Source organism: Nelusetta ayraudi, unplaced genomic scaffold, assembly GCF_046127955.1.
Source record: "Nelusetta ayraudi isolate G7.1 ecotype Tasmania unplaced genomic scaffold, CSIRO-AGI_Nayr_v1 ptg000063l, whole genome shotgun sequence".
NCBI lineage: Eukaryota > Metazoa > Chordata > Actinopteri > Tetraodontiformes > Monacanthidae > Nelusetta > Nelusetta ayraudi.
In genome coordinates, this window is record NW_027466113.1 from 1,995,001 (window position 1) to 2,010,347 (window position 15,347).

Sequence of the window (15,347 nt, forward strand, 5' to 3'; positions counted from 1 at the left end):
CCATCTCTGGTAAGTCAGAGCTCACATGACGGCAACAGCCGGAACAATCTACTGTATACATTCACCCGTGAATTCTGACTGGATGAGCATACCGGTGGAGTGACACAGTCAACTGGACTCATGGCTATGATTATTCAACCAGTCTCATACATGTAAGCAGATGCGCAGAGCAGAAACCGAGATTAATCTAAATAGGTTAAAATGGAGAACGCCGATTTACATAAAAGCTTGATTGTGACCGTGCGGTTACGCAAGGATGTGTTGCAGTTTTGGTTTTTGGCACAGATCCGCCAAGCACAAGTTTCCCATAATCCTTGAGTTGTGTTGGCAGCTTGTCAATGTGACTCTTCCTGATACTCATTTTAATTAAGTGCACTTTGAAAATAATAAAAAGATGAGGGAGAGAAGAAGTGAGAATCGTGGCTGTAAACCACCTCAAGATAATGGAATTGAACTGCCAACTAATTATGAAAAGCTGGAACCACGGAAAGTGATAGAACTTCAGAAGCGCTACAAGGAGCAAATAGGAATGTAATGCAGTTATAACAAAAGCTACCCAAAACAGAAAACCATCCGCCCTTTAAGCTTGAAGCTCAAATCTGGGTGCAGTAATGTCATTTCTTTTCTTTTTTTTGATGAAATCTTCAATACAATTCCGAAAAAGAAAATGCTGCTATGTGTGTCACCAGACTTATTTAAAGAGAACCACAGTGTGCTGTTCAGCAGACCTATTGGAGGAGAAAATGTCCAGGCCCGTTATTAGCAGAAGCAAACCCTTTTTTTCTCCTGTGAGAAGTCCAGCTTTCCCCACTGGCTTAAACTCAAAAGAATCTGAAAGAAGAGAACGTGCCAACATAAAAATGACTAAATTGGCTACCTTCCCAGCACTTACGGTTGCCCAGAAGAACTTGGGCACTCAGGTGGACGACCAGGACGTGGCCGGCTTCAGCACAACAAGTCATCTGTCTGTCTTTCAGGACACTGTCATTTTAAAGCCGTAGAACCTCGGTCAGAAGCACAAAACGACGCAACACTTCTGAAAAGCAAAACACAACGTACGCACGTTACCGCAGCGAAGACTCTCAGACTGCAAGTTGGAAGCATTGACGGCATTTCCATAGCAACCCAAACGGTTTGCTCTGTGTTACTGTTGTGCACATGATAGGAAGAACAGCTGAATTCATTACGCGTCCAAAGCTTCAGACTCAATCAGCAGGGCTGCATGTGCAGTTGGCTTGCAGCTATTGCCTGAACCGCAGCTGTCGTACTGATGCTGGCACACACTGTGAATTAAATGGTAAATGGTAAAGTTCTAAAAATGAAGCGTTCAGGCTCGGTTTTATCTTGCTACAACAACCATTTTTAAGCTTAGCCACCTTAAGAGGAAAAGAATCTGCGGCAAAAATGACTCTAATATTCAGTTGTGATTGCTGTAATGAAAGCCCTTTCAATTCGATTCGAAAACTGAGCTGTCATTACGTTCCAAACCCTTCAAGAATCATCAGTGTCCATTAAAAATAAAATCCAAAGTTTACAAACACAAACTATACCAATAGTATGACACTTAACTCTGTAGGGATTTCGGTCTACTCATAGCAAAGATAGCTTGCGTTTCAGATAAGGTAAGTGCTTCATTCACTGCTGCCGAACCAATATCACAAGAGCCACTTATGCGGTATGAAGAGTTCTGCACCACTGATTCCACTCTGGGAGAACGCGTCTGAACAAAAGTGGTGTATCTACTTTCGGAGGCCACGCCATCTTGTCCTGACCCCTCATTCAGACACAATGCTCTAGTACTGTCTTGTGACAGTAAGGCCACAAATGGCTGATTTCAACCTGGGAAAAGCAAAAGCTCAGGTAGCACTTGAAAACCTTCAGTGGAGCTGGTGAAGATTTATTGAGTTGGCCACAGTTCATCGCAGCCATCTGTGATTGGGAGAAAACCCCTTCGGAGGTTTGGGTCCAATGTGAGAAGAACTTTTGTTTGAACAAAACAGCCCCCCCCCCCACCCCCCCCCCCCCACCCCCCCCCCCCCCCCCCCCCCACACACACACACACACACACACACACACACACACACACACACACACACACCAATATGTCAATGTTTGTGTTTTTGTTTTGTTTTTTTAGAGTGAAACAAACCAAAAAGTGACTCACTTCAAACCAACTCGTATGAATGCAAGCAGCCAGTTGTTTAACATGTCATGACCAGACTGACAACTCATTCAACTTCATAATGCCACAGACCACATGGGTTTTAGGCCCAGCAGTACTTGTCTGGTAACACGTAATATTGTATGATAGTGGAGACTGGCTGCAAGAAGAAGAAGAAGAAGAAGAAGAAGAAGAAGAAGAAGAAGAAGAAGAAGAAGAAGAAGGAAGGTATATACTGTCGTATTTTGAAGGTCTGGTTCCAACTATTGGAGAGGGGGAGTTTCGACAATTGTGTTTTTAATGTTGAAACTATGAACTATCAGTTCTGACACGGTCTCTGAAAAGCACAACAGACCACCACACAGCTGCTAACAAAAGCTGATTGTCAACCATGGATGCAGATTCATCCCATGGGGTCACTGATTCAATCGTCTGTGAATCTCGAGACGTGAAAAGACTCAGATTGGACTCAGCTTCGAAAAATTTCAGGCCAGGGTCCAACTTTCCACGACGGACGACAGACGCGCAGCCTCCTTCAGCGCAACTTCCCTCCTTGATGCCTCGCCACGAATCCCTCGTCTCTCTTGTCACCCACTTCCCGTTCTTTCACGGCACCCCAGCTGTCACCCCATCCCAAGGAGCTGCATATGGCCCAGCAGAGAGCCTCGCTACTCGTCCATGAGATGCTTCTACAGATGGCTGCTGCCCGTCTTCCCTCCCGCAGTCAACACTTTCCATCTCTCCGAACGGAACCGTCTGATTGTGTTACAAATTTCCCTCAAGTGTGTGTGTGTGTGTGTGTGTGTGTGTGTGGTGGTGGTGGTGGTGGTGGTGGGGGGGGGGGAGTGAAGGAAAGAGGCTGCAGAAAGAAAAAAAAAACACACATCTCCATCCATTAAACCTTGTGCATCAGCGCCCATTTCACTACCGCCACAGCGGAAATGCTGCCTATTAGCACGGCTGGGATTACCAGGAGTCAGTCCTGGAGAAAGACGCTGCCTGTCTGCGTGAGAGTGTGTGTGTCTGTGTCTGTGAGAGAGTGTGTGTTTGTGTGAGAGCGAGTGTGTGTGTGTGTGTGTGTGTGTGTGTGTGAGTGTGTTATTGCAGTTTGGGGCGGGAGGAAGGGAGGGAGAGAGGGAGGGGACCCTGTTGACGTTGTTTGGGGCGTCAAACATTGAGACTTTATGTTGCAAAAGAGCTGCAGATGAGGCTGAGCACGAGCACGGACACACACGCACACAACCACACAAACACACACAGGCTTGTGTCTTTTCCCGCTCCTTCCTTCCGTCTTTCTCGTAGATGATCCATTCAGACCGAGGTCCCCTCTCGTGCTGTCATGCTAGCATGACAGCTCATCCCGCCCCTCTCCCCCGCCCCCCAACACACACACACACACACACACACACACACACACACACACACACAAAAACTGTCTGTTAGTGCACGCAAACGCCGTCCGCGCACATTTTTTTTCAGACTCCACGCTCGGCTAACGCACAGATGTGGACATGCCTCTACACGTCGCTTCCTACGCTGCGTGCGTGTGCGCGTGCGTGTGCGCGCTACGTCTGGGGAATACTATTCACGCTAGATAACACACACACACACACACACACACACACACACACACACACACACACATGCACGCAGACGCGCGGACAGATGCAACGCACGGAAGCAGCAGCGGCGGCGGCGGCGGGAGGGGGGAGAGGAGAGGAGAGGAGGGGAGGGGGGGGGGGGGCGGTGACAATGGAGATGTGGCGGGGGTCGACACGAGTTGGGGGGGGGGGTGTCAGCGCTCTGCTGCTTACCTTCCAGGAGGAAGCAGCTCACCTGGACGCCTCTGAAGATGCAGGCGGGACGCGTTCAGGCCGGCCGGGGCTCAAAACATCTCCCTCCCTCCCTCCCCGCCTCTCTCTCTCTCTCTCTCCCGCATCCCTTCCGCTCTCTCCGCGAGCTGGAAATGACGGAAGGTTGTGCTAAAAGCGGAGTGTGGCGGGGGGAGGCTTGTTGGGAGAGCGAAACCCGAGGCGAGCCGAGGTTCGCCGGGGGAGGGGGGAGGGGGGGTGACGGGCGGCGCTGCCTCCGGCTGACGGTCTCCCGCGGCGGGTCGGGGGTCGCCGGCGGGAATCTCGCGAGGGTTAGGGTGGAATTGGGAGGGGATGGGCAGAAAGGGAAGGGAGCCGCGAGGACGTCGTGGAAGACGGGGAGCCCCTTCAAGCCTGAGCGAGATGGTACAGCCCAGAGGAGTTTGAGGAAGCAAACAGTGTCTGTGCTGCTGCTGCTGCTGCTGCTGCTCGTAGTGATGCTGCTGCTACTCGCAGTGATGCAGCCGCTGCAGCCGAGGCGTGAATGAGTGTGAATCTGAGCTGGCCGAGGTGAAAATGGGCTGCAGCACCTCTGATGAAATGTGATACCTGAGTCCTGAGTATCTGGCATTAGAAGTGGCTTAAATGCACTGAGATGTTGCAGTAAAATGTAGAGCACAGAGTCCTTTTTTTTTTTTTTTTTTTTGCAGCATTTCTTATTTATTCTCATTTATTTATTTATTTTTAGCATTTTGTGTTTGGTTTTGCTATTTGCATATAATTTTTTTCACTGTGAAATGCCTAGACTCCATTTTTCTGCATAGCAATGCTTGCATGGACGATTTAAGACTAATTTCCTACCGTATGTGCTTATTATCTTCTACTGTGAATATAAAATCAGTAGGCAGGCATGTTAAATGTCGTTGTCAAAGGGCCTCGTGATACAAAACTTACAGCACTGACAAACACAAACGTTAAGAAATGACCTTCACCTCAACCCAAACTCACAAGGACACGCCCTGCACACCAGTGACCTACCAAATCCATTCACACCAAATCCATGCAGACACGCAAGTCAAGACATCTAGCGGCGTGCAGTCAACTGTGTCAAACCCCATGCGGTGCACACGCAGCCAGGGGAGGGGGAGGGGTTCCCTCCAACCACATGATGTGTTTCATCGTAACATACCTTGCAATTATTCTCATTGCCGTGTTATTCATGTGTTATTTTGACAACTACGCAAAAGATAATAGGGAAGCAATGCTAATTGTGTCATGCAATAATCATCCACCGTGATCCACTGAAAAACCAAGGAATGTTTAGTGACTACCAAAAATGACCAAGAAATGCAAACCCTTGAAGATAAGAGACACTTGGAGCATCAGTTTAACTTCAAAAATATAAACAGGACCTTAATAATTAATTAGAAATTTAGTTTGGTCATTGCCATTTTAAGGATAGTCTTGATCCATTGTCTTCATTCCACCCTAGCCATGTGTTTCACAGCACTTAACACATAACTAAACATCGCTTTTACTACACACACTCAATTACTGCAACACACATGATTCCCAAAGATATAAAAACAAAATGAAGTTGCTGATGTAGTCTGTCAAGTTACAACATATTTGCAAAGTTGCAAGCAACAGTCGTTTCCGCTGGTGAGATCAATGGATTTTGTCTCCTGACACATCTCTTCTATTGACAATAGAACCGGAAATATTTGAACACAGCTGGTGGCTTCCTGTATTATCTTTATCCTGGCATTGTGTAGTCTATGAGCCCATTGATGTTGCCTCGTTATTAGCAGTGCATCTGTCCTCATTATTCCGTTTGTTCATTTGTCTTTGCAGCCCTCTCCCGTTTGCAAAGATCCTGCATTTGTTGGATAAGCGGCACAAGTGAGAGAGAAGTGGGCGAGGGAAACAGGAGGGGAAGTGAGCCGAACGTCCCTCCTACTGGAAAACACTTGAGACCACCAGACACTTTCTCCTGTTGTTGGGACGACTGTAGCGACGGACGGACAAACACCTTATTTCCATTGGAAGGAAATTCAGTACGTTTTCATGGGCACCTCAAACACATTTCCAGTCACACCAGATTCAACGCCAATGACAGGATGAGGAGCTTGAAGTCCTAAATAAAACACTGGCACGGGAGACGAAATGGGAATATTGCTGCTTTACACACACAGCCGCAGAAATATCCATTCCGTGTGCAACAATAATCAGTTTTATAAAGAAATTATTACCGACCACACAGTGGAGAAAGTGCCCTGCAAATGACAATATGTTCCATCGCGCTCCATAATGCAACTCATCAGACTGAGAGTTTTCCTTTTCCTTTTGCCTCGCCTGTGTCTCTTCTGCACACCCCCTCCCTTTTTTTTTAATTTTTTTTTTTTTTAACTGTGCTCCCCCTGTCTCTGTGTCGCCAATGACCTTGACTGACAGGCTAGTTGCTACAGGAACCACACCACGTCCATTGTGCAATAGTGAGGCTGGAAGGTGTGAAATTCACAATAGCAACGCCTCGGATGGGATCTGCGCTGGGAGTCGATTTCCAAAGGCGGCAGACAGCAATCAGCTTAAACCATGAAAATGGCACCGGGAGGATTATTTGCATTTTAACAGGTTTGTATCCTGTGAACATATACAAACATACACTGCGCACACAGGCGTGCGCGCACACACACACAACCAGGGCTTCAACTGTGTGCAAGCAAGTTGGAGACAATTGAAAGAAGCCCCAGGGTCATTTATTATTCAATGCCGCACATAAACGCCCTCTACTCTGGAGGCACATTGGCTAGAAGGCACACACACACACACACACACACATACACAAGCACGCACATGCACACGCAGGCCACTCAGAGGGCCCATCAGTGGTAAGAGGCGAGAAAGGCAGGAGGTATATTGCAATATGTGTGATGGGCAGATAGATGGAAAGACTTTTCATAGAGAGTCAACAGAAACAAGAGCACGGCAGAAATACCTTCCCATTTTTTGTGAGTCATTGTTCCATCTTAATATCCTTTTGAATTTTAAGCCATCAAAAACCCAAACTTGACTTCTGCGCATGAGATCCCATCATCCCAATAATCACGGCAATTCATGCTGAGTGCTGGTGAAGTTTTCAAACCAAGTACCTGAACCATCTCAAATCAGAGGTTTTTCTAAGAGGTTTTTCTAAAAAAAAAATATATATATATATATACCGTCATCGTCTCCTGCAGTTCTAATTATTAGAGAGAGGAACTCCCCTGAAGGAGACAGAGACACATCAACACACATCATCATATTCAGCCCTGTACTATGCAAAAATATATACACAGGTTGGGCTCTTACAACCTAATAGTTTGACATGTTGTCTGCACAGCTTCTCGTGCTGTAAAAATTTCGCCGTGAGCCAAATGTAGCCGAACTGCAGGCACCACAGAGACAGTCAGTTAGTGTGTGCCAAGAAAAGGGAAGGTTTTTAAGAGAAGTGATAGGAATTCCTATTTTGCTATTGCTATAACGTCACAGAATAGTTGGGATCCTAGATCTCCACCTAAACATATGCATTTAGGGCAGTGGTTCTCAAACTTTCTCTGTCACGCCCCACCTTGGAGAAAGAACATTTTTCATGCTAGAAGCCCCACATTTGACGTGGCTGTGTCTTGAGGGATCTCGATGAACCTGCAAGTGGTCCCATGGGCTAGAAGACCCAAATTTGACGTGGCTGTGTCTTGAGGGATCCCGATGAACCTGCAAGTGGCCTCACGTCTCTAGGACAAAGTTGACTTTTGACCCCATAGACTTGCATGGCATTAGGGCAGTGGTTCTCAAACTTTCTCTGTCACGCCCCACCTTGGAGGAAGACATTTTTTCTCCCCCAGTCGTGACTCTGTTTGGGGGGGGGGGCGCCACCCACTTTGAGAAACACTGATTTAGGGAAACGTGCAAAAGTGGAGGGCACATCAACACAGCTGGTTGCAGTGCCCAGCAGTAAAGGGCAAAGTAACAAACATGGTATGTCTCATTCTACACTGCTACATTAAAATGAACTCTTCCTAAAGCCACAAGTCGCCAGTAAAGAAAAAATCTTTCAAAGCCTTTCTGCTCTGAGTCAGGAAAAGTTACCTACCCAGTTCTGATAAAACTGTTGGATCTCTGCTGCGTGACAAGGGTTCACAAGCTCGCAGAAGTGTCAAAGAGTGCAACACTATTACTGCCACTTATTCATAACGTCACTCTAAATTGGCTGATCGTAATACTGGGAATTTTAAAGAAATATATATAAATGCCTTGCATGGCAAATTGAGATAAATGACTCTAGTCTTATTTTCTTCACTTTCAAAAGTAACTTTGAGAAGTGCAAACTTCTAGAACATGTAAACTGAGCTTTAAGGTGGAAACTGATTTTGATCCCACTCGCTCCTTTCTTGTTATTTTTGCACTCTACTTGCGAGACGTCTGAAAACTGCTTAGTTTGAAGCTATATTAAGTTCATTTGCTTTGCTGTTGTTGAGCAGTGAGTGACAAACACACCTCAATTTGTACTTTCCTCAAATGTGTTGGGTAATAATGACATAACTACGAAAGAGGATTAGGGCCACAAGAAGAGAAAAAAATATTACAGAAATGTTTTTTTAATTAAGTTTTCATTTCGAGTTTTAAGTCAAAACTTTGTCAATGAAGTCAAAACTTTGTGAATGAAGTCAAAATTTTGTGAGTAAAGTCGACGCAAATAAAGTAGAAATTGGCAAGTAGACTGAATGGATGGTGGATTAACCCTGTTACCCACAATTAAAAGTAAACTGCAGAAAACAGGTGTATCCCACAAGGTTCACGCAAAGTAATCAGGAAACTGCAGAAAACAGAAGTACTCCAGAAGGCTAGCAGGCTGAGCCTTTCGACTTTATTCTCGACATTTTGACTTACTTCACGTTGACAGTAATTGCAAAATTTCGATTTAGTTTTTTTACTTTTTTACGTCGACTCTCGAAATTTCGACTTCAATCTCAAAATTTCAACTTTATTCTCGAATTGGAAACTTAAAAAAACATCGATCTAATTTTTTTCTCTTCTTGTGGCCCTAATCCTCTATCCTCTTCCGTACATAACAGCCAATAACTCTGAAGCGCGAAAAACCCTAAACTGTCCGAAAAATACAGACACACCCCCATGCGGTCATTGTCACGTAAACTGCAGTTTCCAACGTTTTCGCTACTGTGAGGATAACTGTACTTGACTGTCACTCAAATAAGTCTGCCTTGAATGTTGCTCATTCCAAGGATTTTCTAATGCGATATTGCAATGTATGTGCATTGAAAGGTTTTATGGAAGCAAAGCCATTTGATTGTCGCATTCCCGCACAAACACACACGCACTGTTGGAAGGCCTGAAAGGGTTCGATTGGGGCTGCCTTGAAGTCCAAAACAGTGTGATTGCTACACAGCAGAAAGTAAGCAAACAGTCAGACCACCCACTACACGGTGCCCACTGAGATGTTGTCTCATTAAACAGTGGTGGGGCCTTCAGGAGGCCCGTATTGATTTACCCATCAGCGCTTGATTTCAGTGGAATTTGCTCCTTGGTTGGAAACCCAGGGCTCAGATGTGGAGCAGACACAGGTCTGATTGAATTGTGATGAGTCTGCCAGTGAGCTGAATATTTGCTAATGGTTCTGTGCAGACTCTGCCCTGCCTCGTTGCTGTTAATGCATTCGGCTCTCAGCAAGGTGACTGAAACCTCACACTGTTAGGAGCGAGAAGTCTAGTCACTGTGAATTATGGGAGATCCCACAGTGAGATTTCATTATCACGCTACCTCAACGACCTCAGTGTTCAAAGGGGACATTACATGACATTATACCCAACGGTGCTTTAACTTCTTCATGCATGAATAATGATAACCTAAGTTAGGATTCCTTGTTTGTTTGTCTTTAAAAACAACCAAAACTTTTTTAGATATAAAATTTCTACTATTACAATGACTATTTCTATTGCATGGATGCATTGCTTTTTAGATGTTACTTGATTAAAGAAAATACAAAAATGCCAGGGCAGAACGACAGCTGGTCCAAAAATGTATTAATTATAATATATGTAACTGACATAATATGAATACCAAGAACTTGGCACGGAGGGCAAATTCCAAACCAACTTGCTCGGAATATCAATCAGGTCCGAGGAATGCAATTAAGTTGAGTCTATCTTGCACCTCATCTACTTGTAAAAGTAGCTGGAGAACATACTGGATGTGAGCAGCGATTCCACCACTTTGAAGCTACTTCAGAGGAAACCTGGGGGGAGTGGGAGGGGGGTTGGGGGGGTCGGGGGAGAGGGGTTGGTGGTAAAGCGTGTCACCCCAGCACCGGCTGCAAGTTTTCAACTTTGAGTGGCAAACTCTTGACGGCGGCCCGGCGTCGGTCCGACCTTGTGTTTGTTCAACAAGGTCGGACCGACGCCGTCAGGGACGCTGCGGAATCATTACGGGACTCGCAGCCGAACCGAGTCCAGAGCTGAGATCAGAGGCGGGGGTCCGCCTCAGGTGGCTATTAAAATGAGGCCCGGTGCGTTCAAATACCCACCCACCAACGCCCAACTTCACGCTGCCTGCTGCATACAGTAATTGGCTCAGCGCTACCGAGCAGCGCAACACTTTTCTCCGCGACGCAGACTGTGCAGGAAACAAGACAGCTGTTTGACCTTGACTCCTCCCTCACACTCCCCCCCCATAAAATTTTTTTAAAAAAAAACAACAACACGGCAGGCCAGGCCGACTCCTACCTCTTGGAGGAAAGCCGCGATGGGGTGGCAGGGACAGAAGCGCGTCACGGCGCAGAGGCACCACGCCGTCCACTTGGCGGCGGCCATGACGGAGGAGCAGAGCCGAGTGACCCGGAGAGGACGAGGAGGCGCCGCAGCTGCCACTCCGCCGCTCCAGCTGTTTATGTAGGTTTGTGTGCCTGCGCGCGCTTGTGCCCTCGCGCGGGTCAAGCGTTCGCTGATATTTCACTGGCCTCATTTTTCCTGCTGCACATCTGTCCGCCGTCCCTGCCCTCCTCCCACTGCCGTGGAGCGGGATTTGGGGATTGTGCCTCTGGCATCCCTCCATGAGCACAAGGTAGGTGTTTGTGTGGGTGGGGGGTTATTCATATATATATATGTATATATATATATATATATATATATATATATATATATATATATATATATATATATATATATATATACATATATATATATGTATATATATATATATATATATATATATATATATGTATATATATATACATATATATGCATATATATGTATGTATATGTATATATACATATATATATGTATACACACATACACACACACTCACACCCCTGGGCCCCTGTAGATTAACAGGCAGGATGGAGCAAAAGTCACCAATCAAAACCACTTTGTTAGAGAATGTTTTGCCCTCCAAGCTCATCCGCACCAACAATTTGGGACTCGTTTGCAAAAAAAAAAAAAAAAAAAAAAAAAAAAAAGACGACAACATGCGAGTCAGCCCGAGCAGGGCAGCTGAGCGCCTCAAGACAATAAGTTCCTCATCGCCGCGGTCACACGGCTCATCGCTGTGCTATTTACGCGCCGCCGGGGATGAACCGCGGCTTTGTGTCGCTGACAACGACGACGATCCTCAGAATGCAAATAAGCCGCGTGACGCCGGGGCGAGCGCGCGCAGGAAACAGGCAGCGCTGCCGCCGCAGAATTTAAAGAAGCGCTTTAATCCCCATCCGTTAATCACCGCGAGGCCTCCGCCGCTGCTGCTCCAGGCCTCCAGATTAGGGTTTGTTCGCGTTTCACTGTAGGGCACCTGCACTCCAGAGAGAGAGCCGCAACTGGGGGGAAAAAAAACAAAAAACTTGTGAAGCGTGGCCGACCTTGGAGTGACCCCTTTTCTTCACCAAAGTCTCACAGCGTCTTTTCTTTCTTTCTTTCATTCTTTCTTTCTGAGAAAGTAAATTAGGCGACTCGTCGGGACGTTTCACCTCATGCATTTCTCCTCACTGGAGATCACTGGAGACACGGAGGCGGAACAACGCTACAGGCGGGGACGGGAGCTCCGATTGGCCAGCAGATGGCAATGAGTCTCCTGCGGGTCGGTCACGTCGAGCGGCGGAATCAGCGACGCATGAATTCAGAGACAGAAGTGACACACACGAGCTCCCCAGAGTGATTCATCGTGTTGACGCAATAAAAGTGACGGAGACCCATAAAGACTGATAAACCACTGAACACACAGGCTTCTTGAGCGTAATATTGTCACTTGGGCAAAAATTTAGTCTGTGGGCCATTCGACTGTACAGAATGTTACGTACTTGCAAATAGCCGACAAGCGCCGGCGAGCTAATATGCGGAAAAGCCAAATGATATTTCCTCATGCGTGTGGACCCAACACACACTGGTCCATCCATCGCAAATGTCATGTCCTGACCTCCGGGGTCAAGTTTTGTGTCCGTCAGTCCAGTCCAGTTTATTGTCTCGCGACTTCCCGTTTTATTTTGAAATCTTGCTCCCTCGTGTGTCGGTTGACTTGACCTTCCCTTGTGTGTCTCCATCTGGTCTATTTACTCTTGGTTGCCCTGATTGTTTCCACCTGTTCCCCATTACCTTGTGTGGTCAGTGGCTCCCTGTTGAAACAGAGAGCCAGTTCATCTCTGCCAGGTCACTGTCTTCAGGTCTTGTAATTTTGTCTCTAGTTTGTCAGACTTGAATGTTGTGATACTTTGTACAGTATTGTTGCGTTGCTTATCTTTTTTTTTCTGATTTTATGTTCAAAACCTTCAATTACGTTTTTGTTGTTTTGTGTTTAGAACGTTTTTTTTCTCTCTCTCTCTATTTTTGTGTTGTTTCTCAATAGAGGGATTTTGGTTGTAACTTTTCTTCATAAATAATGTTTCATTTTAAAGTTTTGGATGGAAAAAGATGACCAACACACTGGTCCTGTTGTGAGTTTCAAAATTCTATTGTTTTGGGTTTGGTTTTTTTTGGCACCATTAAGAGATTCTACAATACGTGTCAGCAGATATGGCTGACATGGAAGGATGGATGGATGAATGGATGGAGTCAAAGCTGTTATTAAATATAATGCGGACGCCTGTCGTTGTGATTCCAATGGGTGGATCACATTGGCATTATCGCCTTTGTTAAGATGCAGGTATAGATGCAGCTATCCACAAATTTTACATAGAGTTTAAACAGACAAGACAGACTGCTAAATGGTTGAAATGTGACAGGGGCCATATTTACCTAGAACGAGGAGCAGTGAAAGCGAGCAGGTGGACTCCAGTAGGTGGCAGGCAGCCGTCCGCAGCTCGAGGCCCTCAGCTCACATGTTGCCGTCAGTGATTAAATGGTGCGCAGCAGCTGGCGCCCATATTAAAAAGCCTAATCACCCCCTGAATGATGACGGTGGCGCCATCCATCTTCTCGTTCAAACCCAATTTGAATCGCGGTAACAAGCATAAACATGGATGATGTGTGCTGGTGGTCCGGGGAAGAACTGTGCCAAGCGCACTACAGAAAAATGTCAAGTCTGTATATTTAATCAGCGGCGGAACACGCGCGGCTGACACGGGAGCAAAAAAAGAACTGCCTCGATTGAAACATGACTTTTGCAGACGGGCGCTCAGCCAGCTTTATCTTCAGCCAAATCAATCATTGCCACGGTAAATTCAGAGCAAACGTTGCGACAAAGAGCCTCGCCCTCGCGATCGCCCGGATTGTTTGGTCAGTCAGGTTACAATGCAGGAGAACCTTCCATCGGAAACAAACCTACAATATATATTCATACATATTCCTTTTTTTTTTTTATAGTGTGCCATGATACTTCCAAAGCAACGCTTCACCGTTCAGCCACTCTGTAAGTTCAGCAAAAAACCACAATGAATTCACCGAGACCGTTGCCATCGTGGTGTATGGCCCCCCCCAACACACCATCCAGTTTCAGCGGACTCATTAATTCACCACTTGTCACACTGTGCATAATGAATCTAATAAATCTGGATTTCAGTAACAGCCAGTTGTGTTCGACACAGCTCGTGAACCACAGGCTAAAGATGAGTCACTAATATTTCATGAGCCTGCATGACGTCATTTGCACTGCTGGCTGCACAGAGGGGATGTCACCAAGGTAAATGACTTGGAATACATGACAGCTAATCGTATCCTTGCTGTATTGCATTTCGTGAAACAGTGAGTCAAATTCTGCACTGACCATAGAGAAATTTTGAAACCTTTGCCCAGTTTAATCTTAGCCTCGATTTCAGCTTTTTTTCTAAGCATGACCAGGGAAAAAACAAAACAAAAAAACAAAATCATAAATCAAATTGTCTTCTTCAGAAATGAAGTAGCCCTTAAGATGAGATGGCGAAACATCTTCAAGATCGCAAGATCAAGTCCAATTGCCCCAACTTCTACTTTAAAATGACCTGGGTGACGGAGAACCTTCCCCTTGCAAAAAAGCCCCAAAACTATTTCTTCTCACTAAACCATGTAGGACCACTGTTAAACCCAGCTGTGGTATTTGTCAAACATAATGAAATGACTGCTCACAGATGAGAAAAACAATGGAAAAAACCCTATTAACAGTATTTCTTACAATAACAGTGTATTGTTAAAACACAAAAACACACACAAAATAACAACAAAACACTGATATTCATTTCGCTCATTGAATCGGCTCACTTAACTCAATCTCCCTGTCAAATGTTTCACACACGCCCAATTAAATTACCTCTGCGCGTCACACAGCAGCACAATACGCTCGCACAAGAGTGAGGCGACCATATGACAATCATTTTTCTCTCCCCTCCTTCTGCTGAAAAGACAGCAAAAGCTGCTTTGTTGACAGGCCCCCATGCTGAATCTGGGTTGGTAACAAAGGATGTCTTTCATCCTCGGCAACTGTGTCGCTATCTGCCGGAGCCTGCAACCTTCCCTTATCTCGCCGCAGATAAAACACTTTGTCATTCAACAGTTTACCACGACCAAAGCCAGAGGAACCGAGGCTCCTTCGCTCCCAGATGGGAAGCAGCACTTATATATCCAAATCCGTATATCACATTCCAGTAAAGAACTGTGCAAAAAAATATGTTCTTGAATCTCTGTGTCAAAGACACCCTGCTTGGATTAGGTTCAATCCACCTCTTCCACCAGAAATGCCGAAAAAGCAGAAAAGATTCCTCACTGGTTTTGGAACATATAACTACAGGTCAGTCGGCTGCAAGTCCGTGACATTAATCTCCCGTTCCAACACACGGCAGAAGCGCTTGACTGGATGGAGGTCTGGTGAGTGTGGAGGATGATGATGGAGTACAGCAAAATCAATAGTTACATTTCCCCATTAG

At 45.8% G+C, this 15,347-nt stretch overlaps 1 protein-coding gene across 3 annotated transcripts in view; it reads right to left on the minus strand.

Moving 5' to 3' along the window:
- The window catches only part of cdk14 (cyclin dependent kinase 14), a 150,931-nt gene that overhangs the window by 110,807 nt on the left and 24,777 nt on the right, over positions 1–15,347 (minus strand). The window contains exon 1 of one of the 3 annotated variants that reach the window (XM_076041302.1): positions 3,998–4,271. The exons of 1 other annotated variant lie outside the window; for it this stretch is intronic. The gene's annotated coding sequence lies outside the window, so the exon portion shown is untranslated. Of the gene's footprint in view, positions 1–3,975; positions 4,272–15,347 lie in introns of those variants that run through there. One more of the 3 variants, XM_076041301.1, reaches the window with a different exon arrangement.